Genomic DNA, 17355 nt, shown 5'->3' with positions numbered 1-17355 from the left:
AGGAGACTAACTTTAATGGGCGTCTTGTTCCAAAGTTGCACAACTAACTCCTGTCAAAGGTATGAGAAGTGTGTTTTTACTTTGGATAAACCAAATAGATGACGTAGATAGTCATCCTACTTACTAGGTAAAGAGGATCAACTATGTGTGATCAGTCGTACTGTCTAGTCCTCTTACTGGAGGACTAGTTATTACTGTTTACATTGAGACAGATTGTACCTGGTTAGCTAACACGGAAAGGGTGAGATTTCTTTCTGTCTTTGTCAGTTGCCTGTGATCCACGTCACATTCTGGTGTAAGGCCTATCTGATAATACAGGTGTTTTCTTTACTACGTTTATAGACATTTGGGGAGAAGATTTTATTTTCAACTTTATCACCTCGGGGTGCCTGGGTGGCTCAGTCTGCCTTCAGCTGGGGTCATGGTCCTGGGGTCCTGGGATCCAGCCCTACATCGGGACTCCCTGCTTGGCAGGAGGCCTACTTCGCCCTCTCCCACTCCCCCTTCTTCTGTTCCCTCTCTCGCTCTGTCTCTCTCTGTCAAATAAAATCTTTAAAAAAAATAAATTTTATCTCCTCAATAGGAGCCAGCTTCCCACACATAGTAGGTTCTCAGTCTATTTTAAGAGTGAATGAGAGGCATCTTTGCATAGGCACACTCTTTCTATTTGCATTCCATGATTCCAGAAAATAGGTATGAACACAATTTTCAGTTGTGGCCCCAGGTTCAGAATAATTTTTTATTTTATGATTTTGTTTTGCGTTGCTCAAAGGTGATTTGCTTCCTCACTTAAATCTTCAGTGCTTGTTGGCCATCTGTGTATCTCCTTTAGAAAAATTTTTTATTCATTCAGACCCTCTATTTTTCTTCAGTTATTGTTCTTTATATTATTGAGTTGTAAGAGTTCTTTTTATAAATTCTAGATGAAAGGCCCGTATCAGATATATTTTGTAGATACTTGTTTTTACTTTCTGGATGGTATCCTTTGAAGCACAGGGGTTTTTAATTTTGATGGACTCCAATCTGTTTTTTTTTTGGAACCTGTTGCCTAATCCAAGGTCATGATGATTTACCACTGCTTTCTTCTAAAAGCTTTGTAGTTTTACCTCATATTTAAGTTTCATCCATTTTGAGTTAACTTTTGTATACATATGAGGTAGGGGTCCTACTTAATTCTAATTGCACGTGATTATCCAGTTGTCCCAACATTGGTTGGAAAGACCCTTCCTCCATTAAACTGCCTGGCCTCCTTGTCAAAAATCATTTGACTGTAAATGCCATTATTTACTTGACTCTGTTCAGTTGATCCACAGGACTATCCTCAGTACCACACTGTCTCGGTTAGTGTGTATGTTTTCCTTTTTCATGGAGAAGTTTTAAAGTTTGTGCTGATCTGCCAGTCTTTTCTTTTGGGTTTCTTCTGCTGATTTTAAGCTCAGAAAACACTTTGAAATGTAAAGCAGAAAGAATAGGAAGAACAAAGGTGCAGAAATGATACCCCAAGCACCTACCATCACTAGAACAGGCTGCGGATGTGGCTCTGAGACTCCTGGTGGTCAAAGAGAAAAAGGCCATAAAGCTTTGTCTACCAGAAAGAACAAAGCGTATTTAGTTTGCTCAGAGGAAGTTTTATGTATGTTGTGGGCAGTATCTGTCCTAAAGAGCATTCTTAAGATGAACTGACCTCCGTGTTCTTCATCATCTTTTTCATCTTTTCTCTCTTCAAATTTGCATTAAATGACTTTGCTGCCCCCTCTTCACCACCAGCAGATTCCCTGTGATTGGCTCCTGCTGTATTCCTCCAGGTACATCTGTCTCATAACCTCTGGCTGCTGATTAGCTGGTGAGTGGGACCACCACCTAGCACACTGGCTGAGTTTTTTGTCTTGTCTGGATTCATGTATTTTTCTGTAGAAAAACAAGATGTAACTGCAGTGGATAAACACTCATTTTTGTGAACTGGGCAACTATAAGAAATAAGGTAAACATTGGAATGAGATGTAATGCACAGCTCGCATCCCCTATGTGGGGATGAAGACTCAAGGGGGAAACAGGCTGATGAGAGACCCATGGGTTCCAGGTAAAAAAAATACTCCTTACCCACGTGACTTGAGGCAAGCAGCTCACCCAGTCTGTCAGTGTATGCCTCTCTACGAGCTCCTGGACAGGTGGAGGCTCTGGGAACATTGCACATCTCCAGTGAAGATGGCAATTTATTTCACCGTGGTGTTGGACACACTAAAAGAATGTGCTTTAGTGGGTTAGTGGTGCCAGCTCCCTGGTCGCTAGTGACCAAACATGACAGTTCCTTGTGGGAGAGCCTAAAACATACAGAGATTGGCAAGAAAGTAGCATGTGCCATTCAGAGATGTCCTGGGAGGAGAGCAGCAGCTCTGGGATGGGCACAGGACAGGCTGTTGGGGTGGCTGCACATCTATCTTGACCTGGGTGGTGGTTACAAGGGGGTCTGTTACTAAGCTTAATACTTGTTTTGTGTAGTTTTCTGTATCTGTGTCTTATTTTTCAGTAAAAAAAAAATAAAGGAGATAAAGAAGCAACGCTTATTCCTTTCTACCAACGGAACATGTGCTCAGCAGTGAGTGTGCCTGTCCCGTTTCTGACTGCAGACATGTGGGTAAAGGACCACTTCTCTACTTGGTCTTTTGTTTCCCACACTGTAGTTATTGGGTCCCTCAGATCACCAGCAAGGTCTCTTCAGTTACAGTATAGCCCCACTTTGTTCCTGCAAGCAAAGCAAAAGGAATGGTATGTGTGACCTTGAATTGCTGACCCCGCCAGGAGCCAAAGATCTCTCCCAAGTTAGGCTATAGAAACAAGATTTGAAAAATTCCAGCAATAGAGCCAACTATGTAATGACGACAGTCCTCCTGCTACAAACCCTTAGAAATGGTAGCTTAAATATAGCAACTGTCGTTTGAATTCATGGCCAAGTTTGCAAGGAATCTGGAAAATCTCTGGGGTCCAGAAATAAAGAAGGAGCTCAACATGAAGCCTGTCAGTGAGTGAGCTGCACCACCCTGGAAGGGACTGTGGGTCTGGTCTTGATAATAGAGCTAGGAGTCTGGATTTACACACACACACACATAGTCGGGAAAGTAAGAACAGTGAGACCTTGCATAAAGCTGAGACTCACAAAGAACCACACCTTCAATGAAACAGTAGTTTAGAAGAAAACAAAATCTATCAGCACAGAGGATCAAGTAGCTGTTGAGTTTACCGTGAGCTAGGGGTGTAAAAGGCTCCCCTGAAGGTTTATAACTATGGGCCTGCCTCCGCATATGGAGTTGTGGTTCAAGTTATGCCGTCCCTGAGACCTGGGAACCCGTTAGCTTGGAAATTAACAGAAAGCCTGGTCTCTGGCCAGAAACATCCCAGGAGCTCCCGTAGAAGCAAATGCAAAACTGCTCTGGAGGGACAGACAGGGAGCAAGCTTCCTGAGTGAATGGACGCCAGCGGTGTAACATACAGCAGATTGGACCCATAAAAACTTTAGTAGGACTCTCAGATTCTACCATAAATATGTTCACATTGTTTAAAACAAAAGGAGGACTTAAATATGTTAGAATAAGATAAAGGGCAAGCAGATATGAAAAAGAACTAAATAAAACTTCTGAAAGTTAAAATATACTCACTGAAATCAAAAGCTGTGTTGAGGTAAGCAGTAGGTTCGGCACAGCTGAAGGATTACTAGGCTGGAAACAGACCTGATGATGTTACCAAGAATGCAGTGGAGACACAGCATGGGAGATGTGAAAGAGAGGTTAAGGAAGATGGAGGAAAGAATAATAAAGTCTAATATACTCCCAATAGGACTTGAAGAAGGAAAAAAAAAAACGAGAGGCAAGATTCAAAGAGATTGGCTGATAATTTTCCAGAACTAAATAAATTCTCAGGTTTGGGAAGGATGGATAAAAATAAATTCGCATCTAGACACAATATAATGAAACTGCAGAACAACAGAACCAAAGAGATCTTAAAATTATCCAGAGACAGACCAGAGAGAACTGAGTAAAATTCTCCAAGATCATAAAAGGAAGCCCATGATCTGTGTACAAGATTCACGCCGAGGGCAAGGAGATAGGCACCCATAAATTCAGCAGCAGAAATGCTGAGTGCAAGTAGCAGCCTTCTTTATGGAAATGATAAAGGATGAGTTCCACAGAAAAAATTCCCCAATTCAAGAACTGAGATTTTTCTTCCCCTCAATTTTCCTAGTCTCTGGTCTAATCCCAGGTGTGACAGTTAATTTTGTTACAACTTGACTGGCCCAAGGGAGGCCCTGATAGCTGGTAAAATAGTATTTCTGCGTGTGTCTGCAGGGATGGGAGAAATTAGCGTTTGGTTCAGTACACTGAAAAGAAGATCCACTTTCACCAATGTGGGCAGCATCGTCCAATCCATTGGGGGCCCAAATGGAACAAAAAGGCAAAGCGAGGGCCAATTCTCTCTCTTCTTGAGCCAAGACGTCCATCTTCTCCTGCCCTCTGAGCTCAGAGCTCCTAGTTCTTGGGCTTTTGGACTCTAGCATGCATACCAGTGGCCTTTGACCTCAGACTGAATGATTCCCTGGCTTTCTTGTTTTCCACCTTGCAGCCAGCAGACTATGGGGCTTCTTGACCTCCAGAGCTGTATGACCCAATTCCTGTCATGAGTCTCCTCTTAATTTATCTCAATATATCCAGCTACCGTTTGTCTGGAGAGCTTGGACTGACACTAGGGCAGGTCCACCATTCCATGTCCTCTAACCACCTTGACCTTGAGCAGTTCCCCCTTGCCCCTTCCCTCATTTTAACTCTGTCACTTTCTGACCCTATCTGAAAATTCTTGGCACTAAGATATACTCTCAGGACAGAAAACCTATTAAGTCATGGCCTCAGTTAATTTTCCAAAGTTCTCAAACCACTACTTCTTGAAATATGTGTCACATTTTCTCATATGAGTCCATTACACTGCATTCAAATTTGTACTTGAAAGAGGTTTCCTTTTTAATGAATCCACATTACAATGTAAAAATTCTGATAGTTTCTATTAAAATTGGATTTTATGTTTTTATGTATTTTATATTTTTGATTATCTTCAAATGAATGGTGCAAGTTCAACTTCTTATAAAAGAAATACAACATTAGATGATAATTCATTCACTTGCCTACTGTAATGTTCAAAACAAGAATCCAACCCACAGGTTCTAAAGTCAAATTATAAGTCTTAGCTCTCTGGTGATGAAGCAGATGTTTCTATCTGCCATTTAAATGTCTTACCTCTTTTGCTGGTTCTTCATTAAGCAATTCCAATAGAAAGTCAAGGTGATTAGAAGTTTAAACCCTGACAAAACTTGCCATAACTGTGAACACAGACTCTTTCTCTCTCAGTCCCTCTCTCTCTCTCTTTCTCTCTCTCTCTCTCTCTCTCTCTCTCTCTCACACACACACACACACACACACACACACACACACACACACACGAGTCCCTAACGTGAGTGGCAGGCAGCCCACTATGGAACCCACACAGCTCTCTGCAGCATCTCTCTCTCTCTCTCTCTCTCTCTCTCTCTCTCTCTCACACACACACACACACACACACACACACAAAGTCCCTAACAAGTGTTGCAGGCAGCCCACTATGGAACCCGCACAGCTCTCTGCAGCAGCCACATTCATGGGGCTTCTCCTAGTGTGGGTTCCAGGTGCCTGGCACACTGCACTTTGTGACAGAAGGGACAAGCCTGGAGGCCCCCAGAGGACAAGACACTCTGCGGGCTCTCTGTCAGAGGGCACTGGGAGGAGCGCTGCTCTGCTGGCCCCTGGAGGACACTGATCCCACCTACAGTCATTCAGTCGTTCGGGACTGCCCACGGTTCTCCAGGCCCTGGGGTCTGAAGAGAGTGCAGCCATGATGGCATGGGCCCCCCCAGCAAGGCCTGGCAGCTCCCTTGCCGCCTCGGTCGCAGCCCCCACATGCTGTGCTCCCTTCCATCTGCCTAAAGGGCATATCTAGTTTCCAGGCTCCTCCCACCGTGCCCTTTGCATCCAGGCACTCCGGTTGTCCACCTGCTGACGAGGCTCTGTGCACACATGTGCCACAGTTTTCTCTTGGTGGGAAACGTCTACTTTTCCCATCCCTGGCCCCCAGTCCTTGAGGCCCCGCCACTCACATGGCGGGTGTTCTGTGCTGTTCCTCCAAGCCTTCCATTTGCTCTCATTTCTTCGCAAATATCCAGTAGACCCTGGCACTCAGGTCCCTCGGCTGCCACTCTGCAATTTTTCTGGTTCAGTTTGTGCGCTGTAAACAAACTCCAGAAATGAGGCAAATTCCTCGATGCAAATGTCATCTAAGGCAATCTATCTCTTAAAGTCTGGCGTCTCATTTCTGAGACAGTCCTTGAAGCAGCTGCTTGAAACAGCTAAGATAATTTGTGGACCAGAAAGGCTTCCAGGGTCCCTGGGTGAGCAGGGGTGGTGTCACAGCCCGCGATCCCAAGGATCCCGCGATCTGCCCAGCCTGTAGGGCCGTGCAGGACCCTTGGAGGACTCATGAGCAGTGGCTGCTTCTCCATCTGGTCAGAGAGGAGGAAGGAATAAGCAGAACTGGAGCAATTGAATGTAATGTTAATGACCACCATTTAGCTTTCTTTCTTTGGGGATAGAATTACAGCGTGAAAAGGACTCGCCCTTGTGAAAGCAGTGTGCGTGGTGGACGGCCCCTGGGGTCAGTAAGTCTGGAAGCTCTGTGGCCTGGGATGATGGCTGGGCTTGCCTAGGCCACAGGCTCTTCCTCAATTCAGGGCAGATTCTTCTGGGCCCTCCCCAAGCCACCTGCACCTGCCTGCTCTCACTGGGTGTGGACAGGGCTCAGTGACCTCGGGGAGGTGGGTTAGCTGCTGTGCACGGTGAACACCCAACAGTGACAAAGCAATTCCACTGACTGTCCCTGCCCTACTTTCTAGCTTCTGATTTGGACAAACCTATGTACAGTTTCTACTATCTTTGTTCCAGCTTGAAATATATATGTGTATATATATATATATATATATATATGCTCTGCCCTCCTCCAACACCTGTTGGCTCCTCCTCCCTCCACCGGTAGCCCTGGTCCTCACCCAGAAGTGGATCCCACAGTCGCTCCCCTTCCTCAGGAGGGTTTCCTGATGCCATCTCAGTTCCTACAGGATGGGGCTTCTCCCTAGCTGTGTGTGCTAAGGATTTGGCCTTTCTGCAATCCAGGACTGTTCCTGCTCCTCCCCCCGACCCAGGACCTTCCCTTCCTCCTTCAAACATTGCAAACACAGATCCCCTCCCTGCAACCTCCCCCCAAAACTGGTCCCAATTCTCAAGTTAACAATAATGAAAATAATAACAAAGTGCATTTCATGCTTACAGTGGGTGAGCCACCATGTCAAGTACATTGCTGGCGTTACTCAATTCTCACAAAACTATGAAGGGGTAGTATTTTTACCCCTTTTTACAAATGGAGAAACTGTGGCACAGAGAGGATAAAGCTTTGAAGGGCCAGAGCCAGGATCTGACCCACAGAACCAGGAAGCTCCAGAGTGTGAGCTCTGCCCAGACCATAAGGCTTCCCAGCTCCAAAAAATCCAAAGGGAGCTGGAGAGGGTGTGATTAAATAACCTCCGAAAAGTGCCGTATCTTCGGTTTGCATGAATCCTGAAGTGAACACTGAGAAGTGTAGTTCGTGCACGAGCCCAGGAACCCAGCCCTTCTCCGCCTGGCCACATCACCGCCCATCTCTCACCTCTACACTCCTGGGCACCAAGGCCAGGGTTCCAGTCTGGCAGTGGCTGCACAGCCCGCCAGCACAGGCCATTTGCACATCCTGGCCTGATCTTCCCTTCTTTCCCCACTTAGTTCCCACATATCCCTTCAGCCTCCTTTCATTTGTCTCCTCCCCAGGAAAGCCAACCCCAGCGCCCTGACCATGACAGAGCCGCATTCCATAAGCTCACAGTTCCACGTACCACTCAATAGTCACACACAGGACAGTGTGATGTAATACTTATTTGGTGATTGTTGGATCACAATCTTTCTCCCCCCAACTAGGCTGTGGGGTTTATGAGCACAGAATGGTGAATCCCTAGTGGCCAGCTCTGCATCCTGGCACCTAAGTGAATGAATGAATGAATGAATGAGTGAATAAATCAAGGAATGGCCACTCATTTGTCTTTTGCACAGGATCCCCCAGGCTGTCAGCTGCCTTTGGTGTCATCGGTTCCCTGGAAACTTCACAGAAGGTGCAGGCAGCTTCCCAGCCCTTCCTATCCTCTGTAGCCCTCTCATTCTTTTGCCCATGGCTGGTCTGATTGACAGACTTGACTCTCAGTGCTGTCCTGGACATGGTGATGTGGGTCATGGGCACGGTCATATGCCCTAAAGAAGCCAAACCAGAGACCACTATAAGAGTTCAGATGACTATTTTCCGCTTCTCCTGGCTGAATTCAGCTCAGATGCACTGAGCAAGAAGAAACACCTATCACACAGCTTCATTTCATTTCCCTAATGCCAGAGAAATGCATTCAATGCACCTACTATGTGGGAGGCTTTTGAGGTTCTCTGGAGCCCCAGTGGCAGAACGGGTTGTCTCAGTCTTCAGTGAGGAGTATAGAATACGGTAGCAGTGCTCCTGTCACTTTGGATTCATGTTATGATCACAGATCACAGTTTCTAGGATTCTAAACCAGCTGATAGCTGCAAAATGCCTAAGTGGCGGCCACACAGTGTGTTTGTCATGAGCACTTCTCTAAATTGATGCACAATCCTGAAACTCTGTCTAAGCAGGATCTAATTGAAAGTTACGGCTCTCCTTTCTAGGAAAAAGGGAACCATATACACCTAAGTAATTTTGCACACAGTTTCAAAGCCTTCACAGGCCTCCAGAGGCCCATCTGCTAAGGGAAAAGGAGGACCAGGGCCTCAGGCTATCTCCTCTTCCAGCAGATATTAATTTGTAAGTTATTTTTTAAGTGTTTAAACGTTAAGAGAGTTATATGTCTAGGCCAAAGTTCACTCCTCGTTAAAGTTAACCTCTGCTCACTTCCAAATGTCCTTCCATCCTCCCGGCTTGCACCAATGACAGTCACATCAGACCTCAGTCACCAGACTGGACTCTGGAGTGGGGACCACTGACGTAGTCTCTCAGAGCATGCTAGTTGGTGGCAAAGCTGAGCCCACAGAGGGACACAGTTTCTACACAAGGATCCGTAAAGATCTCTAAGATATAGTTTGTTGAAAGTTTTTGGTTTGATGTGCTTGATGGCTTTGACTGGAATTGGAGCTGTGGAGGTTGTTGGTTTCAGCTGGCCTAAGCTCATCTCACACAGGCGCATGAGATTCTTCCTGTGCTCGCCAAGAACGGCAAGGTGTTGGCAGCCCAGTCCCAGTTTTGTTTGCACAGCTGCATGACTTCCAGCTCACTACAGGCATTAAGAAAAACGGGTGACAGAAGCTCTGTCTAAGCACTAAGGGTGAAGGAGGTGGGGAAAGGTCATTTGCCTTTTAAAAACACTTTTTATCTTTAAGGCACTGTTCCTTGAAGATCTTCGTAAATCGTTTTACGATGCTTCTGGACGGCATCTTTCTTTTTTAGTGTGAGGAATTATATATAACATAAACTTCACCAGTTAAACCATGTTTAAGTGTGCACTTTGGGGCATTAAGTACATTCACAGTATTCTACAGCCATCACCACCACCCATCTCCAGAACTTTCTCAGCATTCCAAACTGAAACTCTGTACACATTAACAATAACTCCCCAATCTGCCTCCCCCAGGCACCATTCTACTTTCTGTCTCTCTGAATCTTACACTCTAGGGACCTCATCGAAATGGAAGTACACAAACTGTAGCCTTTGGGGTCTGGCTTATTTCACTTAGCACAAGTTCATCCATGTCAAAACATCTGTCAAAATGTCATTACCTTTGAAGTGTGGATAATGTTCAGTTGTATGTATATACTGGTCTTGTTTACCTATTTATCTGTTGATACATATTTGGGTTGTTTCCATCCTTTTGCTATTGGGGATATACTGCTATAAATATTGGTGTGCAGGTATCTGAGTCCCTGTTTTCACTTCTTTCAGGTATATATTTAGAAGCAGTATTGCTGGATCATATGTTAATTCTGTTTCTAATTTCTCTATATCCTCAACAATGGACTGAAGCATTTTTAAGCAAGAGATTTTTACACATACATAATCTTTTCAGCATGATGTTCTCAATAGTTTTATCAAAACTAACAATACTCTCAGTAGTTTTAAAAAAATAGTTTTCAGTGTTCAGGATTTGAGTCCAAATAAAATGTCTCCAAGAAAAGCCTATCTGATAATTCATGACAGGAGACGGGAAATATACTAATAAATGACACTTTATTTTGAAAAGAGTTCAGGTTCCATTAAGAGTTAAGAACACATATATCTTCTCATCATGAGCATCACATTCAGATAAACATAATCCAGCCCTCACATTTAGATAAATTTAATCTGGTTTTTAAATAAATCAACTTTGATTCAACATGGAATGTCAAAAAGGGTGATGCACCACTTTTATAGAACAATTTCAAATAAAACCTTGCTGTAACACTACTGCGATCTTACTTTATCACTATCAAGGATCCTATGTAAGTGTTTAAAACAGCACATGAAGTATTTAGAGTGAGCTAGAAGTCTAAGTAGACATAAAAACAACATATGTGGACAAGAGCAGCTAGGATTCCGTGTTCCACGCAAGTTAGTTAGCATTCACTGCTGGAAAGACTTCTTCAGTTGGGTGTCATAACAGCTTTAGTGCTTGACCAAGTGACGAAACCAGATATGATTATCATAAATTTTATATTCAGTTCCCTTTAGAAATGGCACACAATCAGGTTCAAAGGTGGAAATTATGCCAAGCTTCTTTAAGGAACTTTTGGAAATCAATAAGGAAAAAAAAAACACCAACAACCCAATACAGATTAGCAAAGAACACAAATAGACAATTCACACATAAGAGTACAAATAGTAGAGATTTCACTGACAAATGTAATAGTATAAAAACAATGACAGACCAATATCTAGATCAGTTGGCCCAAAGGTAAACATAATGTTTGGGGCAGCACAAGTATGCATGGAAAATGCAATCTCAGGGTCAGTTAGGAAAAAAAAAAATCTATCCATGGAACTGTCCTTACCTGTTAGCTGTCCTGAAGAATTAAAAGGGAGTGAACAATTTTCACGTAAGGGCTTTCACTGGAGTACATTTATATTACTAAAAATTGAGAAAACAACCTACTTACCCATAAGGAGAAGACTGAATAATTTACAATATACCTATGCATTGGTTCATTATGCAGTCATTGAAGTAACGTTTTAAATTATTTAATGGAACTAGTGGTAATTATTTCACAATGTATACATTTCTAAAGTTGTACACTATAAATAGAATATTGTCAGTTAAACTTGAAAAAAGCTGGAAAACGTTGGGGAAATGCTCACTATATCATAATGAGTAAATTAGATTACACTATTCTCATAAGAAATGATCTGATTTAAAAAATAAATCTATAAAACTAGACCCGAGGGAACCGTACCGAACTCTACACTGCACTGGGACCCGTGGAGACGCTCGCGACTGCCACGTCCCACCCACCCGGCCCCGGCCCCGCCCACCGCTACACCGCCCAGCCACTCACCCGGCGCCACCCGAGTCCGCCCAGCAGGCTGGGCCACGCCCCTCACGGACTCCCTGGAGCGTCGCGGAGGCGAGGGCCAGGCGGCTCACCGCCCATTGGCTGTCGGGCCATCGGCCCCGCCCCACCCCTCCGAGACCTCTCCTTTTCAGGGCTCCTCGGAGGGCAGGAGGCGGAACTGGGGCCCTGGGTCACGTGGGGCGCGCCGCCGCCGGTGTCCGCTGTCAGACGGTCTTCCACTTCGACCTCCAGTTCGTCCTCGGTGGTCGCAGGATGATGATGTTGATGCCATCCGTGAGACCCGGGAAGTCCCGCTAAGGTGCGGGAGCTCTGGGTTCAGAGGGCCGCTGCGGGCGAGGGCTCCCCCCGGGTACCAGCGAGGGGAGAGTAGGCCGGTCAGGGGTCGAGGCGGCTGCGGCCAGAGCCCCGCCGTGTGTGGGATCTTGGGGAGGAACGACGGCGCCACCTAGTGGGTGATTTTCCTAACGTTTGGATTCCCAGGCTCCAAAAGACAAAGTAGATGAAATGAAGCATATTTACACAGCTTGGGGGTCAGTCAAGAGTTTGAATTTTAGCATCCGCCTTAAACTTGGGCAGATCATTAGAACTTTATTTCTCACAAGGTTAATTGGTGATTTTTAAATTTTTTAAATGTCTATTTTTTTGTGAGACCCCAGTATGTTTCAGTGAAATATCTACCTGGAGACTTCGTTGCTCCAGGTCAGACTCAGGTTGGCTGTTCTGTGGGGAGAAGTGAGGCCTCTCATCGTGGATGCCTGCAACTTGAATGCCCTTTACATCTACCTACGAAAACATACTCCTAATTCTTAAATGAGATTTTAATTGAAAAAGCAAAACATGCACACTATAAAAATGGAGAGTCTGAGAGAATATACAACACCAAATGCCTTGTTCCCACATTAAAACCCTAGAATCCAACCCCTAAGGACAGCCATCGTTAACTTATTGCCAATCCTTCCAGAAAGTCCATGCATACAGAGCAAGCGTAAAAGGAATCTCTTTTTTTAAACACGAAAATCAATTTTCTCATCTGTAAAACGAGGTTGGAAGTAGTGCAAAACACCTTGAATAGTTCTTGGAATGTTGATTGCACTGCCTGTGATAACTATTGTTAATATTCTACAAAGATTTAAAATTTTTCTGACTACCATGCATCCCTAAGATTTCATGTCATTCATATCATGTACAGGTCTGCCTCTTGTTTTCAAGGCTGCAAAATAATCCATTCTGTGGGAATATTATAATTTACTTAATCTCTTAGTGTTGGACATTTGAGATGCTTTCACTATTATCACAGAGACTGCTATGACGAATTATCTTGTATGAAGATGTGATGTGTGTGTATGGCTATCTGCAAAATACTCATACAGTTGACCCTTGAAAAACAGGGGGTTAGGGACAGTAGCCCCTCTGTAGTCAAAAACCCACATGCAACTTTTGACTCCCCCCAAAGCTAACTGTTGTTAGCTGATAGCCTACTGTTGTTCAGAAGCCTTACTGATAACATAGTTGATTAACACATATATTTATATGTATTATATACTATATTCTTTCAAAAGAGTAAGCTAGGGGAAATAATTTACGAAAATCATAAGAGAATGCATTTACAGTCCTGTAATGTAAAAACTCCGTGTATAAGTGGACCCACGTGATTCAAACCCTTGTTGTTAACTGTACGTGGAAATGCAACTGCAAGGATAGGGGAGGTGGGTTTTAAATGTCACTTTCCCTCAGAAGAGCCTGCACCAGTCAGCATCCCCCAAAACTGAGCAGGAATGCTCCTTTCCCTAGACCCTAGCCAACATGGAGTATAGCACAATGTTTTGGTCCATTATCACTCTGATGAATGAAAGGTAGTAGTGATTCATGTCGGTTGGACAAATTAATTGAAAGTTGCTGAATTAAAAAAAAAGTTGCTGAACGGCCCATCACACTGTCTTACATGTTAATAAAGATTAATTGAGGGGTACCTGGGTGGCTCTGTCGGTTACGTGTCTGACTCTTGGTTTTGGCTCAGGTCACGATCTCATTGGTTTTGAGCATGAGCCCACCCTCTGCCCCTCCCTCCACTTGAGCTCTGTCTCTCTCTAAAATAAGTCTTTAAAAAAATAAAATAAAAAGGGTTAATTGACTTCCAAAAGACCTGGAGGTAGTGCACATGGGCTTTGTGGTTGGATTAGTTCTATGGTGCATCAAAGCCACCGTGCACCCAATTTCCTTTTTCCCTCTGCTCTTCAGTTATTTGCTTGGCCCAGGTCCCTGAACCTGCTACTCTTGCAGTGGCAGCAGGATTACTCTGACCGCCAGAGACCCATTAGGAAGTTTACCCAGAGATGAGCAGGGGTCCAATCCCTTAAAAATATGTTACAAGGGGGATTCCAGGGAAACAGCTACAACATCCACTACAGCAACATGTAATTTAAAAATGAGATTAGGGGCACCTTGGCAGTGCAGTCAGTTAAGGGTCCAACTCTTGGCTTCAGCTCAGGTCATGATCTCAGGGTTGTGAGATTGAGCCCCGCATCGGGCTCCGAGCTCAGCATGGAGTCTGCTTGAGGTTCTCTCGCCTTCTCCCTCTACCCCTCCCACTCGTGCTCACTCACTCCCTATCTCTAAACTAAATAAATAAATCTTTAAAAAAACCTTAAAAATAAAAAAAATGAGGTTGGAGTGCTTTGATCTTAATATTCATCTATATATCTATGATGTGCATGCATGAATCTTTTTACAAGTTTTCCATTTTGCTAAGCCTTTTACTGATTTGTACAAATTATGGTAAAGGAATTGGTAAATGGTAAAGAAATTATCTTTAAATTGTTAAGAAAATATCATTGTCCTGTGACAAATATTTTCCCCCAATTTATTGGCATCATTTAGGCTCTGACAGTGGCACCTCCTTAAATTTTGCACCTTAGGCACCTCATCTTACCCAGACCCAGCCTTCTGTCTATAGGACAGAGGAACTTCCTACAGTTTTTTGTTTGCTTTTTACAAAGGAGACATGGTGCCTGAATTAGGCCAGGTTGTGGAGGAGGCAGGGCTGGTCAACCAATGCAGCATCCAATCTCTGATCTTACCCAAGATGCCAGAGCTACATGCTCTGAAAAGCAGCTCCTACCAGACGGCTCTTCCCAGTCTGAGAGAATCAACATATCTTTAAGTGATTATTGGGGGAATTTAGGATTCTGTAGTCCCGTTGCCCTGTCAAGTCTCAGCGGCAGGGTCAGACTCCTAAAGGAAGCCCTTCCCATTCTGCTCCACACCCCTCTCCCCGTGCTTTAGGAGTGGGCCTAGATTGTATTGATCAGTGGCCTCAGTTCCTCACCCCACATATGACCCATGCATTTCTACTTTTTCTCTAAGAGGTGGTGTCTATTTCCAAATCTGTTGACCTTGAACTCGGCCGTATGACTTGATGGAGCCAATGGAGAGTGCAGAAGTTACAATGTGCCAGTTCCAAGCCTTGGCTTCAAGGGGCCAAGCCTGCCCCTGCTTGCACTCTTGCACCTCTGCCATCACCATGAGATCACCCCTGGGAAAGCCCACTGATCCCAGCAGGAAGATGAGGGCATGTGGATCAGAGACTTGCCAGCTAAGGTGAAACAGCTCAGCCCAGGCTAGAAGAGCACCCCTGCACACACCCTCATAACTTGCAAACTCCAATAAGATCAGCTAAGCCTCAGCCTTGTGTCACCTGAATGAAGTAAAAGCTTCTGCTGTGTGCTGCTGGGGTTGGGGGAATGTTTGTTACCCAGCATTATTGAAACCATAAGTAACTCACACAGAACCCTACAGAAATCTGTGCGGTCTTCTTCCTACTGTATTTACATAGTGATCCACTACTTCAGTCAATAAACTGCTAGCACACAGAGATCTCTCTTTGGGGACATACCTATTTCCAAAAACTAGCACAATGCACAGACACTGTCTTAGCCAAATTCACAAACACTTATTCTAACCTGTGTTAGAATCTTAATAGTTTTTATAAACTTATATTTTACCTTAGTAAAGACAAAGGATGTTTTAAAATATTGCTCTGCTGCTTTGTTGAAAAAGTGCTGAAAACATTGTTTACCCTTAACAGTAGGGGTAAAAATACTTTGCCTGGTCGTCCTTAATTTCAGAAATGATGGGGACAAGTTAAAGATGACAACCTGGACTCATATATGCAGTCCTCTGGTATTCTGCAGGACCCCCAAAGACCCCTCTCTGGCTGTTTTTGCTCCCTACCCTGGGATTGGGAGAGGTTTCTGCTCCTGAAAGAACTGCTCGGCAGGAGACTCTTAAGGATCCTGTGATCCTGCAGGCTGGATTTTGGGGACAAAACGCTGGTCACCAGTGGGCTCCCTGGACCGTACCTGACACTCCAAGGCAGATCTCCCACGGGAATTCCCGTCCACAAAACCTTAAAAGTCCATTGTGGGCTTTTAAGACACCCGAGGCCAAATTCTGTCCGTGCCTGGCCCTCTGCCTGGCCTGTTCTTTCCTCCAGCGGGGGTGGGGGGAATCCCTGGTTGGAAGAGGAGGAGGAGGAGAGCAGCCCTGAGGGCTTTTTGCTGCCTGGGGCAGCTGAGAACAGTCCAGGCCCCGCCCCCCGCCCCCCGCTGTGTGGGCCAGCAGCTTGCAGTCAGGTGGGCACTGTCCCATCACCACTGGCTGGCTTGGAGGAAGGATGGGGCAGCCCGCAGCCAGGGTCTCTGTGCTCCACCTTGGGCTCTGAGCACCTCGTGGGCATGGCCCGGGGGCACCCTGGTGTCCAACGGGTAGGATTCCCGCTCCCACGTCGCCCACTGTAACTATCACGTGCCTGCCACGTGAACAAAAACACTCGACAAGTCCTTGGTCTGCGAAATCACGGCGACCACGGCACTGACAAATAAGAACATTAAATATATAAAGGCCTCCAGCGGGGGTGATGCCCGCCAAGTAGTGGAGTTGGGGGCAGGTCGATCTGAGGCTTGTGGATCAAAACACGACTCAGGAAGGTGAGCAAAAACTCCTTTTTTTTTGGAGGTTGGGGGGGTGCGGGTGCAACCTGGGGACCCCTGGGAAAGATCTCCAGGCAGGAGAAACAGCGTTTGCCCGGCACCAGAGGGAGGGTGCAGGAATGACATGGCGTGGACCGCTGGGACTGCCCTTGCCACCGCCCCCCCCAACCTCCACCCCATGCCAAGGGTCCAGCTGATGGTCCAGAGAACCACTGCTCTCGAAGTGCTCTAGAGTGCATGTGGAAATAGGGATCAGTCTTAGAAGGCTCATGCTGCTTCCGAGGGTTGCAGCTCCTGATGTCCAAAAGTGGGAGCACCTCAGTGTCCAAGATTACGGCCTTTTCGTTATATTGCGAGAAATGCCATGAGCTGGTGCGCTCAACCACCACCAAGCTTGTTGATGTTTATTACACCAGCATGGATGAAAAGAGGGACCAGGTGGCCATAAGTGGCAGATGCCACGCTGACATGGGACAGGAGTCCCATCTCTAGACAGAAGTCCCTGGGCGAGTTTTTCAGCTCTGTGCCTTCCTGTTCATTCCATGTCAGCACAGTCCACTGCCAGCCCATGAAGCCCCCAGAAACAGATGGCCAGATGAGTGTCCTCATTGTGATCTATGGGGCAGTGTAGTTTGAGGGCTGCCCACAATGC

The 17355-nt window shown here is 45.4% G+C and overlaps 1 long non-coding RNA gene across 1 annotated transcript; it reads left to right on the top strand.

Moving 5' to 3' along the window:
- Positions 1–11868: 11868 nt before the first annotated feature.
- Positions 11869–15746, top strand: LOC112828132 (uncharacterized). The gene is made up of 2 exons (XR_003209418.2): positions 11869–12013; positions 15081–15746. It is a non-coding gene; the product is annotated as an uncharacterized lncRNA (long non-coding RNA).
- Positions 15747–17355: the final 1609 nt, after the last annotated feature.

The sequence above is a fragment of the Callorhinus ursinus genome, unplaced genomic scaffold, assembly GCF_003265705.2.
Source record: "Callorhinus ursinus isolate GAN/ISIS: 27379988/994484 unplaced genomic scaffold, GSC_fseal_2.0 scaffold29, whole genome shotgun sequence".
Taxonomy (NCBI): domain Eukaryota; kingdom Metazoa; phylum Chordata; class Mammalia; order Carnivora; family Otariidae; genus Callorhinus; species Callorhinus ursinus.
This window is presented reverse-complemented; position numbering and strand designations above follow the sequence as displayed.